The sequence below is a fragment of the Hypomesus nipponensis genome, chromosome 28, assembly GCF_054491055.1.
Source record: "Hypomesus nipponensis isolate SF chromosome 28, ASM5449105v1, whole genome shotgun sequence".
Taxonomy (NCBI): Eukaryota; Metazoa; Chordata; class Actinopteri; order Osmeriformes; family Osmeridae; genus Hypomesus; species Hypomesus nipponensis.
In genome coordinates, this window is record NC_140388.1 from 2,081,207 (window position 1) to 2,099,903 (window position 18,697).

At 42.7% G+C, this 18,697-nt stretch overlaps 1 pseudogene; it reads left to right on the plus strand.

Moving 5' to 3' along the window:
* Window positions 1-574: 574 nt before the first annotated feature.
* LOC146219466 (protein NLRC3-like) lies at window positions 575-17,780 on the plus strand (annotated as a pseudogene).
* The last annotated feature ends 917 nt before the right edge of the window (window positions 17,781-18,697 follow it).

Here is an 18,697-nt window from a genome sequence, read left to right on the forward strand (position 1 = left end):
AAACACGGAGAGGGTCTAAAGTCATCACCTGTCTCCTGCATTTCATTCATCAGACAATAACACTAAACCATGTGGCCATGAAACATACGATCAGAGTCCACGTGCATCTAAAAGCACTAAAATATCTCAACAGATTCTGATGCCCAACACATCTTCAGCTGCAACATTTAAAGGAGCGCCATGGAATTTGTCAGACGTATGGTTTAAAGAAATTATCAATCACTCAGACAGGTAGTAAACAGGAAACCCCCTCATGGAAAGGAATGAATCAGTGCCATCTAGTGGTATAGAAGATAGTTTACTCTGTATCACTCAAACATTGTGTCTGTGTGTATGCCTGAATGGAAACAGTTCAGTATTTTAGTCTTAGATATTTAGCCCATGTGGTTCATGTGTTGTCTTCTCCTGTCCACAGAGATCAACAGAAGTCAGAGCAGAGTCACCATGAGGACTTGTCTTCTATATTCACAGTGAGTTTTCTATTCATTTTAAGTACAAACAAGACAATCATTTCAATCCGATTGTTCTACTGTGTATAGAGTTCCTGGTTCCTCTGATATCTTCCCTCTCTGTTTCAGGTGCTTGAGGAGACTGTCATCAGGTTTGTGAAGGAAGAGCTGAAGAGGATTAAGAGGATTCTGAGTGCAGATTTCCCAGAAGGCTTAGAGAGGCAGAGGGAGGACCAGGAAGTGGTGGATCCTGAATATCAGAAGCAGGAGAGCAGTGCCAGAGAGGGAGCTCTGAAGATCACACTGCACGTCCTGAGGAACATGAACCAGAAGGAGCTGGCTGACACTCTGGAGAAAAGTAAGAGACTCCATATTTAGTCTTAGTTGACCGACTGATGGTTTATGATGAAGGTTAGACATATCAAGAAAGTTATGAGTAGTACATAGTAACCCAATGTTCCTCTTATCTGGTTCTATGTGTGAGTATACTAAGCTGTTTCATTATTGCACCTGATAAATGATCATATAGCTGAAATATGTTTAGAAATCTGAATTAGGACATATTGTCATTTCATATTTTTCTGTTTTTTGTGAATAAGTTTAACAAAAAAACATTTAATATGTGTTTTTTCAGATGAGCGTGCTGAGATTTCTCAACAGAAACTCAAATCTAAACTGAAGAAGAAGTTTCAGACTGTCTTTGAGGGCATAGCTCAACAAGGAAACCTACCTCTACTCAATAAGATCTACACAGACCTCTACATCACAGAGGGTGAGATTGCAGAGGTCAATAAACAACATGAGGTGAGACAGATTGAGACAGCATTCAGGAAATCAGCAAGACCAGAGACAGCCATCAAATGCAACAACATCTTTAAACCCTCAGCTAGACGAAATACATCTATCAGAATTGTTCTAACAAAAGGAGTTGCTGGCATCGGAAAAACTGTCTCTGTGCAGAAGTTCATCACAGATTGGGCTGAGGGACTAGCCAATCAGGAAATCCAGTTCATCTTTCCTCTCCCGTTTCGAGAGCTGAATTTGTTGGTTGGAGAAAAGTTCAGTCTGATGGAACTTGTCAATCACTTCTTCTCAGAAAACAAAGAATCAGGAATCTCCAGCTACGACAAGTACAATGTTCTGTTTGTCTTTGACGGTCTGGATGAGTGTCGACTGCCCTTAGCCTTTAAAAAGAACAAGAGCTGGTGTGATGTCACAGAGTCCACCTCAGTGGATGTGCTGCTGACCAACCTGATCAAAGGAAACCTGCTTCCCTCTGCTCTCATCTGGATCACCACTCGACCTGCAGCAGCCAATCAGATCCCTTCTGAGTGTGTTGACCTGGTGACAGAGGTACGAGGGTTCAATGATGATCAGAAGGAGGAGTACATCTTGAAGAGAAGCAGTGATGAGATCCTGGCCAGCAGAATCATCTCACACATCAAGGCATCAAGGACTCTCCACATCATGTGCCACATTCCAGTCTTCTCCCTAATGTGTGTTAAAGTTCTGGAGCACATGCTGAGAACAGAGAAGAAAGAGAAGATGCCCAAGACCCTGACTGAGATGTACACAGCCTTCCTGGTGTTACAGACCAAACAGAAGAAGGTGAAGTATCATGGGAAAACTGAGACAGATCCACACTGGGATGAAGAGAGCATTAAGAGCATTCTGTCTCTGGGAAAACTGGCCTTTCATCAGCTGGACAAAGGCAACCTGATTTTCTATGAGAAAGACCTGACAGAGTGTGGCATTGATGTCAGTGATGCCTCAGTGTACTCAGGAGTGTTCACACAGATCTTCAGACAGGATGGTAAAGTCTTCCAGGAGAAGGTGTTCTGCTTTGTCCATCTGAGCTTTCAGGAGTTTCTGGCTGCTGTGTTTGTGTTTCTCTCATTCATCAACAACAATGAGAATCTGATGTTTCAGTCCACCTCAGTCACATCTGACGTCCACCTCTGCAAGAGTGCTGTGGACAAGGCCTTGCAGAGTAAGAATGGACACCTGGACCTTTTCCTCCGCTTCTTCCTGGGCCTCTCAATGGAGTCCAATCAGTTAGACTTACGAGGCCTACTGACTCAGACAACAAGCAACACACAGAGCCATGAGGAAACAGTCAAGTACATCAAGGAGAAGATCAGAGAGGAGTCCTCTCCAGAGAGATGCATGAATCTGTTCCACTGTCTGAATGAACTGAATGACCATTCTCTGGTGGAGGAGATCCAACAGTACCTGAGCTCAGGAAGTCTCTCCAGTAAGTACTTCACATCTACAGAGTGGTCAGCTCTGTTCTTTGTGCTGCTGACTTCAGAAGAGAAGATGGACGTGTTTGACCTGAAGATATACTCCAGATCAGAGGAAGGTCTTCTGAGGCTGCTGCCAGTGGTCAAAGACTCCAAAACTGCTCTGTATGTACAAAGCAATTTTAATAATGATTTAATTTAGGACATACTGTGATGTGATATTTGATTATCGTATGATCCTATTGTACAAACTATGACTCTGATGATGTGTCATGTTCTCCTTATGTCATGCAGGCTGAATGACTGTAACCTCTCAGAACGGTGCTGTGAAGCGCTGGCCTCAGCTCTCCCCTCCTCAGAGCTTACAGAGCTGGACTTGAGTAACAACAACCTGGGGGATTCAGGCATGAAGCTGCTCTCTGCTGGACTGGGGAATCCACTCTGCAAACTGGAGACATCGAGGTTTGTATTTATGCTCAACATGAGACAATAGCAAAGTTATAATAGCACAATCCCCCCTATTTTGACGATCTGAAACGCAAGTATCAAAACGCAAAGCGCAAGTAACTTTGTGGGCGTGACTTCAGCTTGGTTGTTATTTTGCCGGCGGGATAAATGACTTTGCGCCCGGCGCAAATCTAAAAAGGGTTGGTCTGAAGTAGCTACATTACTAATGGGTGTGGTTTGGGCGTTACGTGCAATAAACCAATCAGAGCATCTTCTCACATTCCCTTTAAGAGCAGCGCTTGTTCCATGGCAAATTGCTATTATAACCGTGGATTTGCCAAGCGGTTCACAGACGAGGAGACTGACATTCTCGTCAGGGCCGTAAAAGAAAGAGAAGTGACATTGTATGGGAAAGGCAGAACAGAACAATTTTCTAATTGCTCTAAGTTTCCCACTCATGCTGCTCATTCAAATGATTATAATTTTCTTTACATATATAGCCTATATATTTTTTTTTAAATATATTTGTTTAGTTCTTAGAATTAGTTTAACTAATGTACTTTTGTACTTAATTTATACCCGTATATGTTTATTGTTTGCACCTTCTTGCCACAGTAAATTGCATATTTTTGTAACATAGGCTACATGGCGAATAATCCAAACTCTGATTCTGATGGGCATGGGAGAAGAAACCTAACCAATTTAGCTTCGGTGAAACAGTCATGGGAGGAAATTGCCACAGTTGTTACAAATCAAGTTCACATACATAGACATTTCTTATGAAAATCTTTTTATAATCATTGAAGAAATGTAACACGCCATAAATCAAAACAATGTATTGTAGCTTCGCAGATAGAAGACCCTGGCCTCGCCAGCAGTGCGCACGGACCAAGCTTGCGCCCTTAAAATAGCATCTCAATAATGCGCCATTGACTTTAAACCACGTTTTTCCTGGTAGGGAGCGGAATTGTTTTTCGGAAACTGCAAGATAGCACCAGGGAACGTTTGCGCCAGAACACGCCTCCTTTTTCGCTGATCCGCCCACGGGAGCGCAAAGTCATTTCGACGTGCGTTTGTGGAGGGAAAAGTCGGCTTTGTGTCGAGTGCAAATTAGGAATGACACTTGCGTCGTTGACTAAGTCAATTGCGCTGGGTGCACGATAGGGCCCAATGTCTTCGTATGGTGTATTTCCGACAATATAATTGATTCTCAATTTGGGTATAAACATCATGCCAAGAATAAGATATGCCAAGAATAAGATATGCTTTCTGTCATCAGTGAGGAGTAGTTTGATAAGTATTCAATGGTATTCTGCATACCTTGGTTGTAAAGAGTGGTTATTTGAGTTATTGTTGCCTTTCTATCATCTCAAACCAGTCTGCTCATTCTCCTCTGACCTCACTGGATATTTTCTCTTTTTTGGACCATTCTCTGTTAACCCTAGAGATGGTTGTGCCTGAAAACCCAGTAAAACAGGCGGAAACAGAATCTCAGACAGTTCCATCGAGTAAATTCCAGTTCACAAAGTACTTCTGTTCTGTCCGTGTTCGGCAACATAAGTGCAGACTTTTCATCTCACAATATGACCCAGCATGAATGGATTTACGTGTTTACTTCATCTCCAAAGAATGTATTAATGTAAATAAACAAGTTAAGAAATAATGTCACTTTAACTGTTTTCAAAAGTTATTGGTTAATTAACATAAAATAAGGCCTAAACTAAGCAATGGGTCTTGACAAGTTCTAATCAATTATGGCGTATCTGTTCTTTGACAACCCTGTGGATGAAGGTGTTCAGATTATACAAAGTTTATCACATTAGCCCTACGGGTCTTCAGAGACAAAGTAATGCTTCCTTGACCAGTATTTGTGGAAGAGGTATAGGTTCAGCAGGCCCAGCATAGTTAACTAGATAGATTTTATTGTCATTCCTAAAAAGGAAAATCACTTTAGCCTTCAGTGGACGGATACATGAACGTTTGTTGTTAGAAGATAAACTGTCTCTGGATAAAGCCATACAGACTGCTAATCAAGTGGAATTAGCTGCACGCAATGCAAGTGAACTCTCAGTGGAGTGCTGGTGAGGAAAATGAATACGCTGCCAAAGGAGGAATAAAAACGTCAGAGCAGCACAGGTAACTCAAGAAAATGTCAAACTAATTCTAAATGTACACAAACCTGGCAAACTCCACAGAATGCCCTGCCGCAAACAAAATATGCAAATCATGTGGAAAGACTGGACATTTTGCTCAAGTGTGCAGCTCAGGTCAAAAACATGAGGTGAGGGAGGTGGTTATTCCCGAGCTGACGGTGTTCTTTCTAAAAGATACTGTCCCAAAAGATAAAAAAATAATGTGCACTGTAGAATTAGACACATGACCTATTATGCAGCCATTCCAGATGATAGTAGATACTGGATCATCAATGTCATTGCTGCCTGCTGAGGTCTATGAGAACTCATTCTGTGACCCTTAAAACAAACTAACCGAGATTCCTGGTGGTGACATACTCAAGACAGAGAATCCCAGTATTGGGAAAACTGGAAAAAAATGGATACATGATGGATGTTCTGCTCCAGCCTCATTTTACATTGTAGAATCAGGTTCACCACTGCTCAGGTTAGACTTAATCCAGGCACTGAAAATGTTCATTGTAGGAAACAGAGTAAAACTCAGATCAGAATAGACAGTGAGAGAAATAGCGGTTCCACCCTTGCCTGCCCCTTCAGCTTCACCTCTACCTACCATGGGCTGTGTGAAAAACTTGGTGCAGAAAGTAAAAGTAAGAGATGATGTGAAACCTATGCAGGCTGCCCTTCTCTGTCAGGAATGTTGTTCGGATGAATTAAAACGTCTGTTAGACGCTTTTAACGCTCATCGAGAAGATAGACCCTTCTCCCTGGGTGACTCGCCAATGTGTATGGACCTCAGGGAGTCCAACAAGGCGGTGGTAACTGATTGTTACCCCATTCCTCAAATGCTGACTACCAGGTTCCTCTACATGAGGACAGCAGAGACCTGACTGCCTTCATAACCCATGAGGGGCTTTTCAGATACAAGCGAGTTTGCTCTGGACTAGCATCTGCACCGTCAGCATTTCGGAAAATTATGTCCATAGTGCTGCAAGGTCTACCTGGAGTTCAGGCATATCTTGATGACATCATTTTCTACTCATCTTGCTGTGCTGATCATGAAACTCGCCTGAAAGCGGTACTCTACAGGTTACATGACGCTGGACTACATCTGACTACAGAGAAGTGTAAATACTAACAGGAAAACCTGACCTACCTGGGACACACCATAAGTAAGGATGGCCTTCTACTGACTGATGACCTCATTGTAGCTATTCGTGATGCTCCACCACCCAGTGATGATGCGTCTCTCAGGTCCTTCCTTGGCCTGACAGCGTGGTACTCCAAGTTCATACAGAACTACACAGCCGTCATGGAGCCAATGAGAAATGTACTCTGTGATGCTACATTCACATGGACCGGGGAGGCACAGAAAATCTTCCAGCGGGTAAAACTATTTAGAACTGACAGTTCAGCACTTGCTCTGTTTGACCCCTCTCTGCCCACCATTGTGTCAACAGACGCCTCAGACTATGTCATAGGTGGTGTACTTACGCAGCTACATCCAGACAACTCTGAAAGAACCGGGCCTTTTGCTTCTCGTCACTACTGTCTGAATCAGTATCATGAGGAGTAGTGTGTATGTGGTGACCACTGTCTGAACCAGTATCATGAGGAGTAGTGTGTATGTGGTCACTGCTGTCTGAACTTGTATCATGAGGAGTAGTGTGTATGTGCTCACTTCTGTTGGAACCATTCCAAAACATACCAAAGGATGTATTGTGTTATTGTATTGTAACTCAGCAATTCAGTGAGAGTTCCACTCTTCCAGAGGTGGTCAATATTGAAGAAGAGGTGCAGATCATAAGCAAAGCATCATCATGCATCAAGAGTAGAGGTAACAATAAAAAGTATTTGTGATCCCTCCCTAATGATAACCTTCTACAGGCTGTCAGGCTGTCAGATCACAGAGGAAGGCTGTGCTTCTCTGGGCTCTGCGCTGAAGACAAACTCCTTCTTGAGACAACTAGATCTAAGTAACAATGATCTGAAGGATGCCGGCATGAAGCTGCTCTCTGCTGGACTGGGGAACCCACTCTGCAAACTGGAGACACTGAGGTATGTAATCAAATTCAACAACAGACAACTAGTTACACAATATCACGTACCACATACTGGCTGCAAGTTTGTGGTTAATTCAAGATACAAGGAGGCCGGACAAATAATATTCAGGGCAGGCTAGGGTCATATTCTACAAGGTGGAGTCATTCAGGTACAGGGCGGCTGGCAGGCTCAGAGTCAGGGCAGGCAGGAGGCCAAGCAGGGAACTAATGCTGGGGACACACTAAAATATTTTTTTGATCTTATAAGATCTTCAAACTGTGAGAGACCACAGACATGAAGACAAAAAATCCTGTATTTAACCGTTTTGCTCCTACAGTGTGTGGTGTGCCATGATTTGACAAAGACAGTGCACCACACACAAACAGATTTCCAACCAGTGTTCCAACTGTTAACACAAGAAATCTTGCAAAAACTGTCAAGATTTATGAATAAGCATGGCGGACGATATGCAGGAAGAAATTGCAATGATAGTGTTTGGAATGACTTTCAGAGATAAATCACGGGAAAAAGGAAAAGGGTTTGCTGTTTCCACAAATCAATTCTATTTAACTTTGTGCTGCGCCGTGACTCTGTTTGTTATGCTTCTATCTTCTCTCAGTTTGCTTTCTGATTGGATATTGTTTAGTTTCACGTGATAAACTCGGCTTCTGTCCTCGGGGTTCCCCCCACACATCAAGATTTCTGATCGCAAATATTCAACATGTTGAATATTTAGGATTCGCGATCGGGGCACCTCCGACGTCCTTCCGAGCAGATTCGGTCACTCTTGACACACCTCACACCAACAGAACATCTGATTAGATAATCTGTAGAACCATCAAGATAATCAGGACGTTACCTAGGATTGTCGGAAGGGGCGAAATCGGCCCGATTATCCTGTAGTTTGTCCCCAGCATAAGAGGTAGAAAAGACTAAAGGAGGTAGAAAAAACACAAGGAAGGCTCTTATAGGCAATACAAACTAAAACTGGCCCAAGCAGAAAACAGAGATAAATGAGGGTAGGAAGGAAGATGGGGACACCTGGTGGGGTGGAGACAAACATGACATAGGTGAAACAGATCAGGGTATGACAGGAATCTGTATAAGACAAACTACTCCATGATATTATTGTAGATTGACCTGGGCAGTATGTTTTGTATTGTTCTGCTAATGTACTGCTTCACATATGGTTAACGCCCTAACTCTGCAGTAAAGGTTAGGGGTCAGAAAAGATGCCTTGTATCCTGAGAGACCTGCTCCTGGATGTAGTATGTAATACATTCTTGGAATACTGTACTACTATGTAACTGGATGTACAATTTTCTACATATTAAAGGGTGGTATTGCATTTAAGATAAAGGGAAAGTTAACCAACCAGGATTGACAGTCATCCGACTTATCAAACCTTCTTTGTGTTTGAGAGGAAAAGAATCAGACTGATAATCTATATTCCTACCTCTGGAGCAGTAGTTCTCAACCCTGGTCCTCAGGGAACACCTCTCCTGCAGGTTTTAGATGTTTCCCTGCTCTAGCACACCTGTTTCAAATGAATGGGTTGTTATCAAGCTCTGTGGAAGCCGGATGATTACCATTCATTTGTTGACAGGTGTTCCCTGAGGACCAGGGTTGGGGAACCCTGCTCTAGAGGGTAGTAGTGTTTGTGATCCCTCCCTAATGATAACCTTCTACAGGCTGTCAGGCTGTCACATCACAGAGGAAGGCTGTGCTTCTCTGGGCTCAGTGCTGACGACAAACTCCTTCCTGAGACAACTAGATCTAAGTAACAATGATCTGAAGGATGTCGGCATGAAGCTGCTTTCTGCTGAACTGGGGAACCCACTCTGCAAACTGGAGACACTGAGGTATGTATTTATGTTCTATATGAGCCATTAGTATAATGGCTCATAAACTGTATATAATCGTATATAGCGTATATAATTGCGCAATGTATTTGTGTGGCTGATTAAGACAACAGAGTTGAGTCTCAAGTTGGGTATAAACTTAATGCCAAGAATGAGATATGCCTTTTAGTCATTAGTGAGGACTAGTTTGATAAGAAACAGGTAGATTTGCTGCATCTGAAACACTCTAAAACATGCTGTACATAATGATTGGCTTATATTTTATTTTATGTTTTTGTTTATTTTATACAGAATGAAAATGTTGATGCAACTGTTTCTGAATGTGCAACATGACTGCAGTCTCTTTGGGTAGTGTTAACAATCTGTATGCCCTTGCTCAAAGGGTAATACAATACAGTTTAATGTATGTATCTATTTCGCATTGAAACACAACCTGTTATTCATCAAACTTTGTGAACATCTGGGGTTTCCCTCTTCACAGTGGAAATACAATGACTTTAATCTGTGAACACCACTTGTTTTATTACAACACTGAAATGTGCAGTAATGGCTTTCGCAAAGAGAGAAATGGAGGTACTGTCATCTTCAGCACCTTTATAGACTCCTAAATCAGCAGCACACATAATCTCAATTTCTTATTGTGTATGTGTGTCTGTGATTGTTGTGATGTATTTTTATGAATCTTAGGGTCACTAGGAAAAGTAAGACATTTGAAGTTAAACAAATAACTATTTGAGGGTTTTCTTTGCTATTAAATATAATAGCAGTCATGTTTGACCCTGAAGACAAAACAGGGGTTAAGATATACTATTCATCATATTATTGTACATGTACCTGGGCAGTGAGTTTAGCATCTGGCGGCTGTTGTTCCCGTGGTTGACGCCTCTTCCACTACATAAAGGGTTTCAAATTAGGAATGGCAAGAAAAGTGTGCTTGATGTATAGTACTACTGTATATATGTATGGAGCTGGCTCTTCACATTTATTCTGACATACTTTACAGGATGGTAGTATTCCATCTGAGATGCAGGCATAGTCAACCAAATGCCCTATACCAAGTGAGATTTTAAACACATATCTGCTCTTTAAAAAAGGGAAGAAAGAAAGTTGAACACAGAACGTCAATCTTTTATTGAGCACAAAAGGTGACATTGGCCATTGAATTAATTGAGGTTGGCCCTGCAAATGCGTCCTAACATTAAAGCAAAAAGAGCACAGAATGCAAACATGACTGTTACAAATTACAACTAGAATATATATATCATTTTTTTGGGAAAGAATATGAAATGTTGAAATAGCCTATATAAAGAAATATGCATGATGGTGTTAAATGACTATCTATAATCCATGAACAGCATACTAATATAGCAGTTCCTTTTCTCGCAGCCTGTGCAGAGCCAACAGGCAGTTATGGTTATTTAATGACTTAACATAGTTAAATAAATACTGACAGGCATTTTCTGTTATTGAAAAAATATATGTATTCGCTAGATACGTTTTTTGAATACTTTTCGTAAATTTCACTTACATTTAATTTCCCCTCTCATTTTAAAAAATAACTTATTTTACAATCCTAATATTGTCCAATAGCCTGAATAGCCTGTCATGTGACCTCTGTCTCTGGATCAGCTAGCGTGTTGCAAAAAAAAACACTGTTAACTGAAGGCGTCTGAAGGGAAGCAGATGTCTATCTGCTCAGAAAATTCAAAGGTAGAGAAACATTTATCATCTGAAAGTCAAAGTCTATTAGTAGACGGTCCAGAACAAATAAGTTTACTGAGGCTTGTTACAGTAATTTAGCAGCAAATTGCCTCAGGTTTACCACAGAAAATTATCAGGGTATAAACCAGGACGTTTTGTAGCTATTATAGGCAACAGAGTGACTGAAGTGGGATATTCTTCGGTTGGAATCGCACTCAGTTCGGCAGGTAGGCTGATATTTCACCACTTTATATGTATAAATTACATTTTGCCTCTGGCAGGGTGTGAGCAATGGGAGGTAGTTAAATAGCTAGAAAGAGGCAGCAGGAGAGGGCATTGTGTCCTAGTCACTGAGTGCAGGGCTCGACAATAATGATGGACCGGGCCAGTAAAAAGTTACGTTGGGACAGTTAAACTAGCAACTCACTGGCCCAATCGGGCCACTGCAAATTATTGATTGAAAAAAATCGCATTGTAAAAGTTAACATCTTTCATATGTTCTGCTATCTGCTAAATGTATAAATAACTTTGCAGCTGGTGGGGCGCACAGTTGGCAAATCAAGAGTTAAAGGTGACATGACATGAAAACTTCATTTTATGAGGTTATTTAACATTAATATGAGTTCCCCTAGCCTGCCTTTGGTCCCCCAGTGGCTATAATTTTTGATAGGTCTAAACAAAGCTCTGGGTGTTCTTCTCCGCCTTTGACAAAATGAAGGCTCAAACGCTCTGTTTGAAAATCTCCTCCAAGTGACGTAGATACGAGAAAGGTTACCTCCTCTCTCTCTGCTTTGCCCGCCCAGATCATCTGGCCCGCCCATGAGAAACTGAGCTACCACCGTGCAAGGGCAAGTGCGATATCGTTTTTTCCTGGAGATACATCATGGCGAGCAAACAAAAGAAGCACAACAGTTGCTCAGTGCTTGGATGTACAAATGCAAGCACACATCTTTATTTAATTCCTTCATCCGAGCCTCTGCACAACCAATATCTCAATTTTATTTTCGCTGGAAATGCGCCGACACAACTTCCCAAAGTTTTGCATGTCTGCGCCAAACATTTCAGCCACTACTGTTTCCTCAACTTCAGCCAACACAAAACTGGCCCTCCACCTCTGGATCATTACTAAATCTCCTTGGTCAAGCTACAAACCTTGGACAAGTAAGTTAACTAAAGCTATATCATTTTGTTGCTTTACTGTATATGGTTACCTAGCTTGCTACCCTTAGAATGTGGCTGTAACATTAGCTCTGCAGCTAACAGCTGAGTTACTGTTGCTAACGTAAAGATACATGTCATCAAGTGTGTGTGTGAATACAAACGCTGTAACGCCAGTGTTGTACACTCCTTTGTTATTTGGATAACCGTTATGCTGTTGGTGTTATGGCGTGCGCGATATCCGCCTTTCCCCTCATTGAAATTATTATGAGTGTGCACCTCTGCAAACCAGGGTGATCAGATGAGAATGGGCAAATTCGAAGCATTTTACAGCAACGGGGCTACGAGCCAGCTGAGTTACTGTCGCTAATGTAAAGGTAGATGGCATCAAGTGTGTGTATGAATACAAACGCTGTAACGCCAGTGTTGTACACTTCTTTGTTATTTGGATAACCGTTCTGCTGTTGGTGTTATGGGTCGCGATATCCGCCTTTCTCCACATTGAAATGACTGAGTGTGCACCTCTGCAAACCAGGGTGATCAGATGAGAATGGCTAAATTCGAGCCATCTTACAGCAACGGGGGCTACGAGCCATTGCGATACATCCGTTGTAAACATTAGCGCATGTTGCCGCCCCTCTCCTCCTCATTAGCATTTAAAGCTACAGACACAAAAACAGCGTGTTCTGAGGAAAGCTGATTGTGGGACTACTTGTAGTGGCTATAATTCTGCACCTTGGCTGAATTTCGGGAAAGAGACTTCAGATACAGTATTAGGGGACCACTAAGGCCTATATAAAAGCATCCAAAAACAGCATGTCATGTCACCTTTAAGGAGTGACGAGTGGTTGTCAAATTGTAATTCTCTAATATCAATACATTTTTTAACAACTGGCGCAAGACTGGCGCGAGACAATAAAGTGAAGATGGCAGCAAAGTAGAGCTTCGAGCTCAAACGGAAGCAACTTTTTTTATGGAACGAAGATGCACTGTGTCGTTTGTCGTATGTTCCCGTCTAAAGCAGACAAAAGTTGATATTTTTACATTTTACAGAGAGACGGGCAATTTTCGAAAACAATACCTGACCAGCCATGCTAGCAGTAGCAGACAGCACCTGGTTTGCGTGACAGCTAAGTTGACAATCCGTCTTCCAGGCCGTTGTCTGCTGGTCAGCAATTTCAATGTAGATGCCCATCGTGTTATTGCACCACTTATAACAACGGCATATCACGTAATTAAGACGGGCCAGCCATTCTCCTCGTTCCCCCAGGCTATTGAACTGCAGTGGAAGAATGGTGTCGACTTTGGTACTTAGTATCATACTGATGAAATGCTATGGAAGCTTTTATATATTAGCATTGAGGTGTTGAACGATCGCCTGGGGACTCCAGGTGCGCGCTGACCAGGGTGCTGGTCCCCCGGGATGAATAGTCACTATGCTATTCTAATTGCACCTCTCCCTAGTTCATGCTCGGGGTTTCACGAGTTTGCATAGGCTGCGTGCGCGGAGATCACACGCCTAGTCGGGTTAGTCGGAGACTCCCTCCGGAATCACTGCACCCAACACAGCGACCACGATGTCGCAGACGTTTTCACCGGGCCTTCCGTCACAACCTCAAGAGATCTTTTGTAGCAGCAAATGTTTATAGGCCCTTTTTTGGGCAACACATCATAGTTTATCGATCACTTATTACTTGGCTATGTTTCCCTCCCGGTTAACGTCCTTCCCACGGGTGATACATAAAACAAAACGCTTTCCTCCCCGTTAGTTTTATCCCACGTGAGACGCAACACGCACCTATCAAGAGTACGTGTGTCTGAACAACACTTCAGGACCCTGTGTTCGCGTAAACACAAGCTGGACAGTATTCGTGTCTAAATGACTGGTCGCGAATCCCCGGGGAACTCACCTGATGTCTAGGCGTGGGGCGCTGAGTGGATGCCTTGGTCTCGTGCGGGGGGCGCACAAATGGGCGGTAGGGCAACGACTGTCTTTGTCAAATTTTTTATTGGCAGAAAATTATAGGAACAAAAATCAAAAGGTCAAAAACAAAATAAAAAAGGAAGCTAACCTCTTTGACCAAGGGCTACAGGAGAAAATAAGAAACGCGGACCCTAGAGGCCACTAGTAAAACAGAAATTAAAAGGTGGTCAGTACAACTGACGAAAAGGAAAACTCTTTAGGTAAAAAAACAGGCACAAAACCAAGCTCAGGTAAAAACTCAACTCGCAACTTCCGACAGGCAGAGAAAGAGTGTTCAGAGTGCTCTCGTGCGTCTGACGGACTCACAATTTTTCATTCTTATATCTTTCAATACGGATGGCCTTGTCTAGACTTTTAGCCATATATGACGTAGGTATCTATCTGTTACACACTTCTCCTGCACTCCTTAAAAGGTCAAATGTGGTTTCACCAATGCAAGCATTCACTAACCACATCCTCTGCATATGTCATACTGAAACATTTTGTCTTAAACTTCTACAAATTAGCAGTTCTACATATCTATTTTAAGATGCACATCTATTAAGCATTCAAAATTTCAAAAAGGTAAAAAAAGTTCAAAAAACATTTTGCAAGCTATTCCTTAAAAGTCATTTGCCAATGCACATTCTGAAAACATATGCGAATGCTAGACATCAAAACTTCTCTTAAAAAATACAAAACTTGATATAAGTATGCATGAAAAAAATGCAAAAACCTTTATATATGTATGCAAGCGTCTAAAAACGTCTTTAATGCTCAACTTGGATATACGTATGCACAAAGTCAAACACATTTGCCCAATGCACATTTTTCATTAATAAGCTTTATGTTTTTGTTTTATCTTGAAAGTATTTCTTCAAAGTCCATCAAAACGAACGCTCCTTCAGGTGCGTTCGACAGAGGGACCAGAGGTTTAAGTTGTGCAGAGAGATGGCTGTCAGCAGGGAAGAGAGCACATCACGTTTGAGGTTAAAAGTCAATTGTTTTGCTGACCATTACCTTTTTATTATCATTAGAAATGTGATTTCATTTTTGTTCTTTTTATATCCAGGATGTGTTTAATAAATGGTTAAACATGTTAACAGAATAACACAACTTATAAGTCTTTGGTTTTGTTGTAACAATGATAAATTACAACTTTGAGGGGGGGCCAGTAAAAATTGTCTTGGGGCCAGTAAATTTCAAACCCACTGGCCCGGTGGGGCCAGTGCCCAAAAATGTTAATGTTGAGCCCAGTGGCGGCTGGTCAATAGAGGGCGCTAGGGCGCCGCCCTTCCTGGTGAGTGTTTTAGATTTTTGTTTTTCATGTAATATATTTTAACAATATATTACATATACATAATATATTACAATAACTACTAATTTTAAGCATGACTGCGTAAAAAATACACAATAAAGTGTTGTGTGTGTGTGTGTGTGTATATATATATATATATATATATATATATATATATATATATATATATATATATATATATATATATATACTAAAATTCAGTTTTGGGATAAATGTAGTTCATGCTCGACATCTTGGGCGCTCGAAACGCCTACCAACCTGCTGGCGATAGGTGAATTGCTGACCGTTGCTAACAAGAAACACATATTTAGCCAATCAGCGTCCTCAAAAATTATGCCGAAAGGGCGCTGGAATTAGCGCCCCAAGCAGAGTTAAGTATAAGGACTGTTGTCGACGTTAACAACACTGTGTTGTTGCTGCCGCAATCGTCAATGGAGGCTGACGGGTCTCTCCCGTAGCAAACAAATCAAAGATTTTACAGCAACCTTCATTAAAATCTCACCACCTGGCTGTCTTCACAATAGTCATATCGTCATAACATTTCCCTCTTTCTGTTTTTTTCGTGTAAAATTGAACTATAAAATTGGCTACGAAAATACTACTATGACACTTTCTTGCATGGCTACCGCCTAAAAGACTAGGCGGTCTCACGGGCGACTCGCACTCACACAAATTACAAAGATTTGATGACCTAAATAAAACATCCAAGATTTCAGTTCCACTCAAAACCGCTTTCTCAACAAAGCCAAATGGTTGGGATTTTTTGGGGTGGTATTTTTCACTCGTAATCCAAGCTCCAATTTGTGTGCTAGAACGTCTCTATCACGTTGTATCCATAAGTCGTTGCTAACGTGTGTTGACGTGGTGACGTAACTAGCACAGATTACCCTTCGTCGGCTAAAGGCACTTTGTCGCCACAAAAACGTTGTAACCTCCTAAACTGTGCAACGGAACGTAAATCCGAATAGAAGCAACGCAATCGCTACCAATACGAAACTTTTGACGCCACCGTTGTCTATGTAGTCCAAATATTGACTGAGCCTTAGGGCAGCGAAAATAAACAATAAAAATAATATATATGAGAAATTACAATGGTTTGTGCTAGCCGATGGCAGGCACACTCCAATTACTAAATTCAATTGAATGGCCTGCCACCGCCTTTAAACTAAACAAAGAAGAATTTATTTGCCTCACGCACTAATTCGCTTCATTTATCATTTTGTTGCTAGCTACAATGGCAAAACGCCATGGGGGGGGGGGGGAGGTGGGGGGGTAAGGGGAGAGGAGTTGGGGGGGGGTAGGGGGAGAGGAGGTGCGGGTCAGAGTACATTTACATTTAGACGCTTTTATCCAAAGCGACTTCCGAGAGAGCTTTACAAAAGAGCACAGGTCACTGATCATAAACAACGAGACGCCCCAAATCATTGTGGGGAGCCAAAACATGAAGCAGACATTGTGAAAAGCAAATAAGTGCCAATGGGAAGAACCATAAGAGCATGTAGTTAAACAAGTTACAATGAAACAACATGAACTTCAAAAGTGCAAGAGTGTACCTGTAGAAAAGCAACAAGAATAGAATTCACAGCGAGTACGAGAAGTTAAATCAGTTCCAACTAACCAACAAGAGCAACAAGTCCCTCAATAAGAGTCATTGTGTTCCTGGAGGAACAAATCATTCCTAAGTACCGTTGTACAGGAGTAGATAAGGGAGGTCGGGGGGGGGGGATGAAAGGGGGGGGGACAGGAAGAGGGAGACATTCTAATGTGAATGATGATGATCAGTAATATATTGTGTCTTGGTCTCCCCCATCAGATGCCTGTGAGCTCACACTGGACCCAAACACAGTATGCAGATACCTCTCTCTGTCTGAGGAGAACAGAAAGGTGACAAGGAGGTGGGGAGAGGAACAGCTGTATCCTGATCACCCAGAGAGATTTGAGGACTATGCACAGGTGCTGTGTAGAGAGGGTCTGTCTGGGCGCTGTTACTGGGAGGCAGAGAGTGGAGGAGGAAGGGTTGATATAGCAGTAACATATAAAGGAATCAGCAGGAGAGGAGAGGGAGGTGACTGTGTGCTTGGATACAATAACAAGTCCTGGAGTCTGGAGTGTCATGATAACAGTTACTCTGCCAGGCACAATAAGAAGATCACTGCCATACCTGTCCCCCCTCCAGCTCCCACAGAGTAGGAGTGTATCTGGACTGGCCAGCCGGCATTCTGTCCTTCTACAGAGTCTCCTCTGACACACTGACCCACCTGCACACATTCCACAGCACATTCACTGAGCCCCTCTATTCTGGGTTCAGGGTTTGGTCCATCTCCTCAGTGTCCCTGTGTCAGGTAGAATAGCCCACACACACTCTCACACACTGTGCTCACATAGATGTGATTGAAGATTGAACTGTATACAGTTGTAATTAATATCCCAGAGTGTTTGTAAGTTTGTGTCTTTGATCTTAGTTCAACTGTCAGTTGTTCACTCTCAATGTGATGAACTAAATAGTGTCTTACTGTTTAAATAAGGAGAAATAAAGATGTTTTATATAGGATGATAGAAGACATGCTGTGTGTTTGTTGGTGAACCAGTGGTCCTACACACACACACACACACACACACACACACACATTATACACTTAGAGGGGTGTTGGGAGGGGGGGTCTGACTCCAGCACTCAGGGACTCCTCCAGGCTCCTGCACTGTGTTGTGTCTATCTGATGACTCTAAGAGCGTGGAGGGTGGTGTCGTCACTCAGGGACTCCCTCAGATCAAGGAGGTGGCAGCATCACCACTCTCAGTCAGGTATCTGCACCCCAGTCCTGGTAGCCAATCACAGCACTTCACTCCAGTTGTCAGACATGTCTCCCCTCCTCTCCTGTGGCTGTGTCTCTGGGCTTCTCTCCAGTGGCCCTGGTCCCAAGTGGCCCCAGCTGGGGAGCTCAGTGGTGCTAATCAGGGAACGAGCTGGAAGAGCTTGGAGAGGAGTGCAGCAGGGGTGCTGTCCATGGTGCTGATGGCAGGTCACTTCCTGCTGTAGAGACCAGGGCTGCTGTCTGATGGCAGGTCACTTCCTGCTGTAGAGACCAGGGCTGCTGTCTGATGGCAGGTCACTTCCTGCTGCAGAGACCAGGGCTGCTGTCTGATGGCAGGTCACTTCCTGCTGTAGAGACCAGGGCTGCTGTGTGATGGCAGGTCTCTTCCTGCTGTCGAGACCAGGGCTGCTGTGTGATGGCAGGTCTCTTCCTGCTGTGGAGACCAGGGCTGCTGTCTGATGGCAGGTCACTTCCTGCTGTAGAGACCAGGGCTGCTGTCTGATGGCAGGTCACTTCCTGCTGCAGAGACCAGGGCTGCTGTCTGATGGCAGGTCACTTCCTGCTGTAG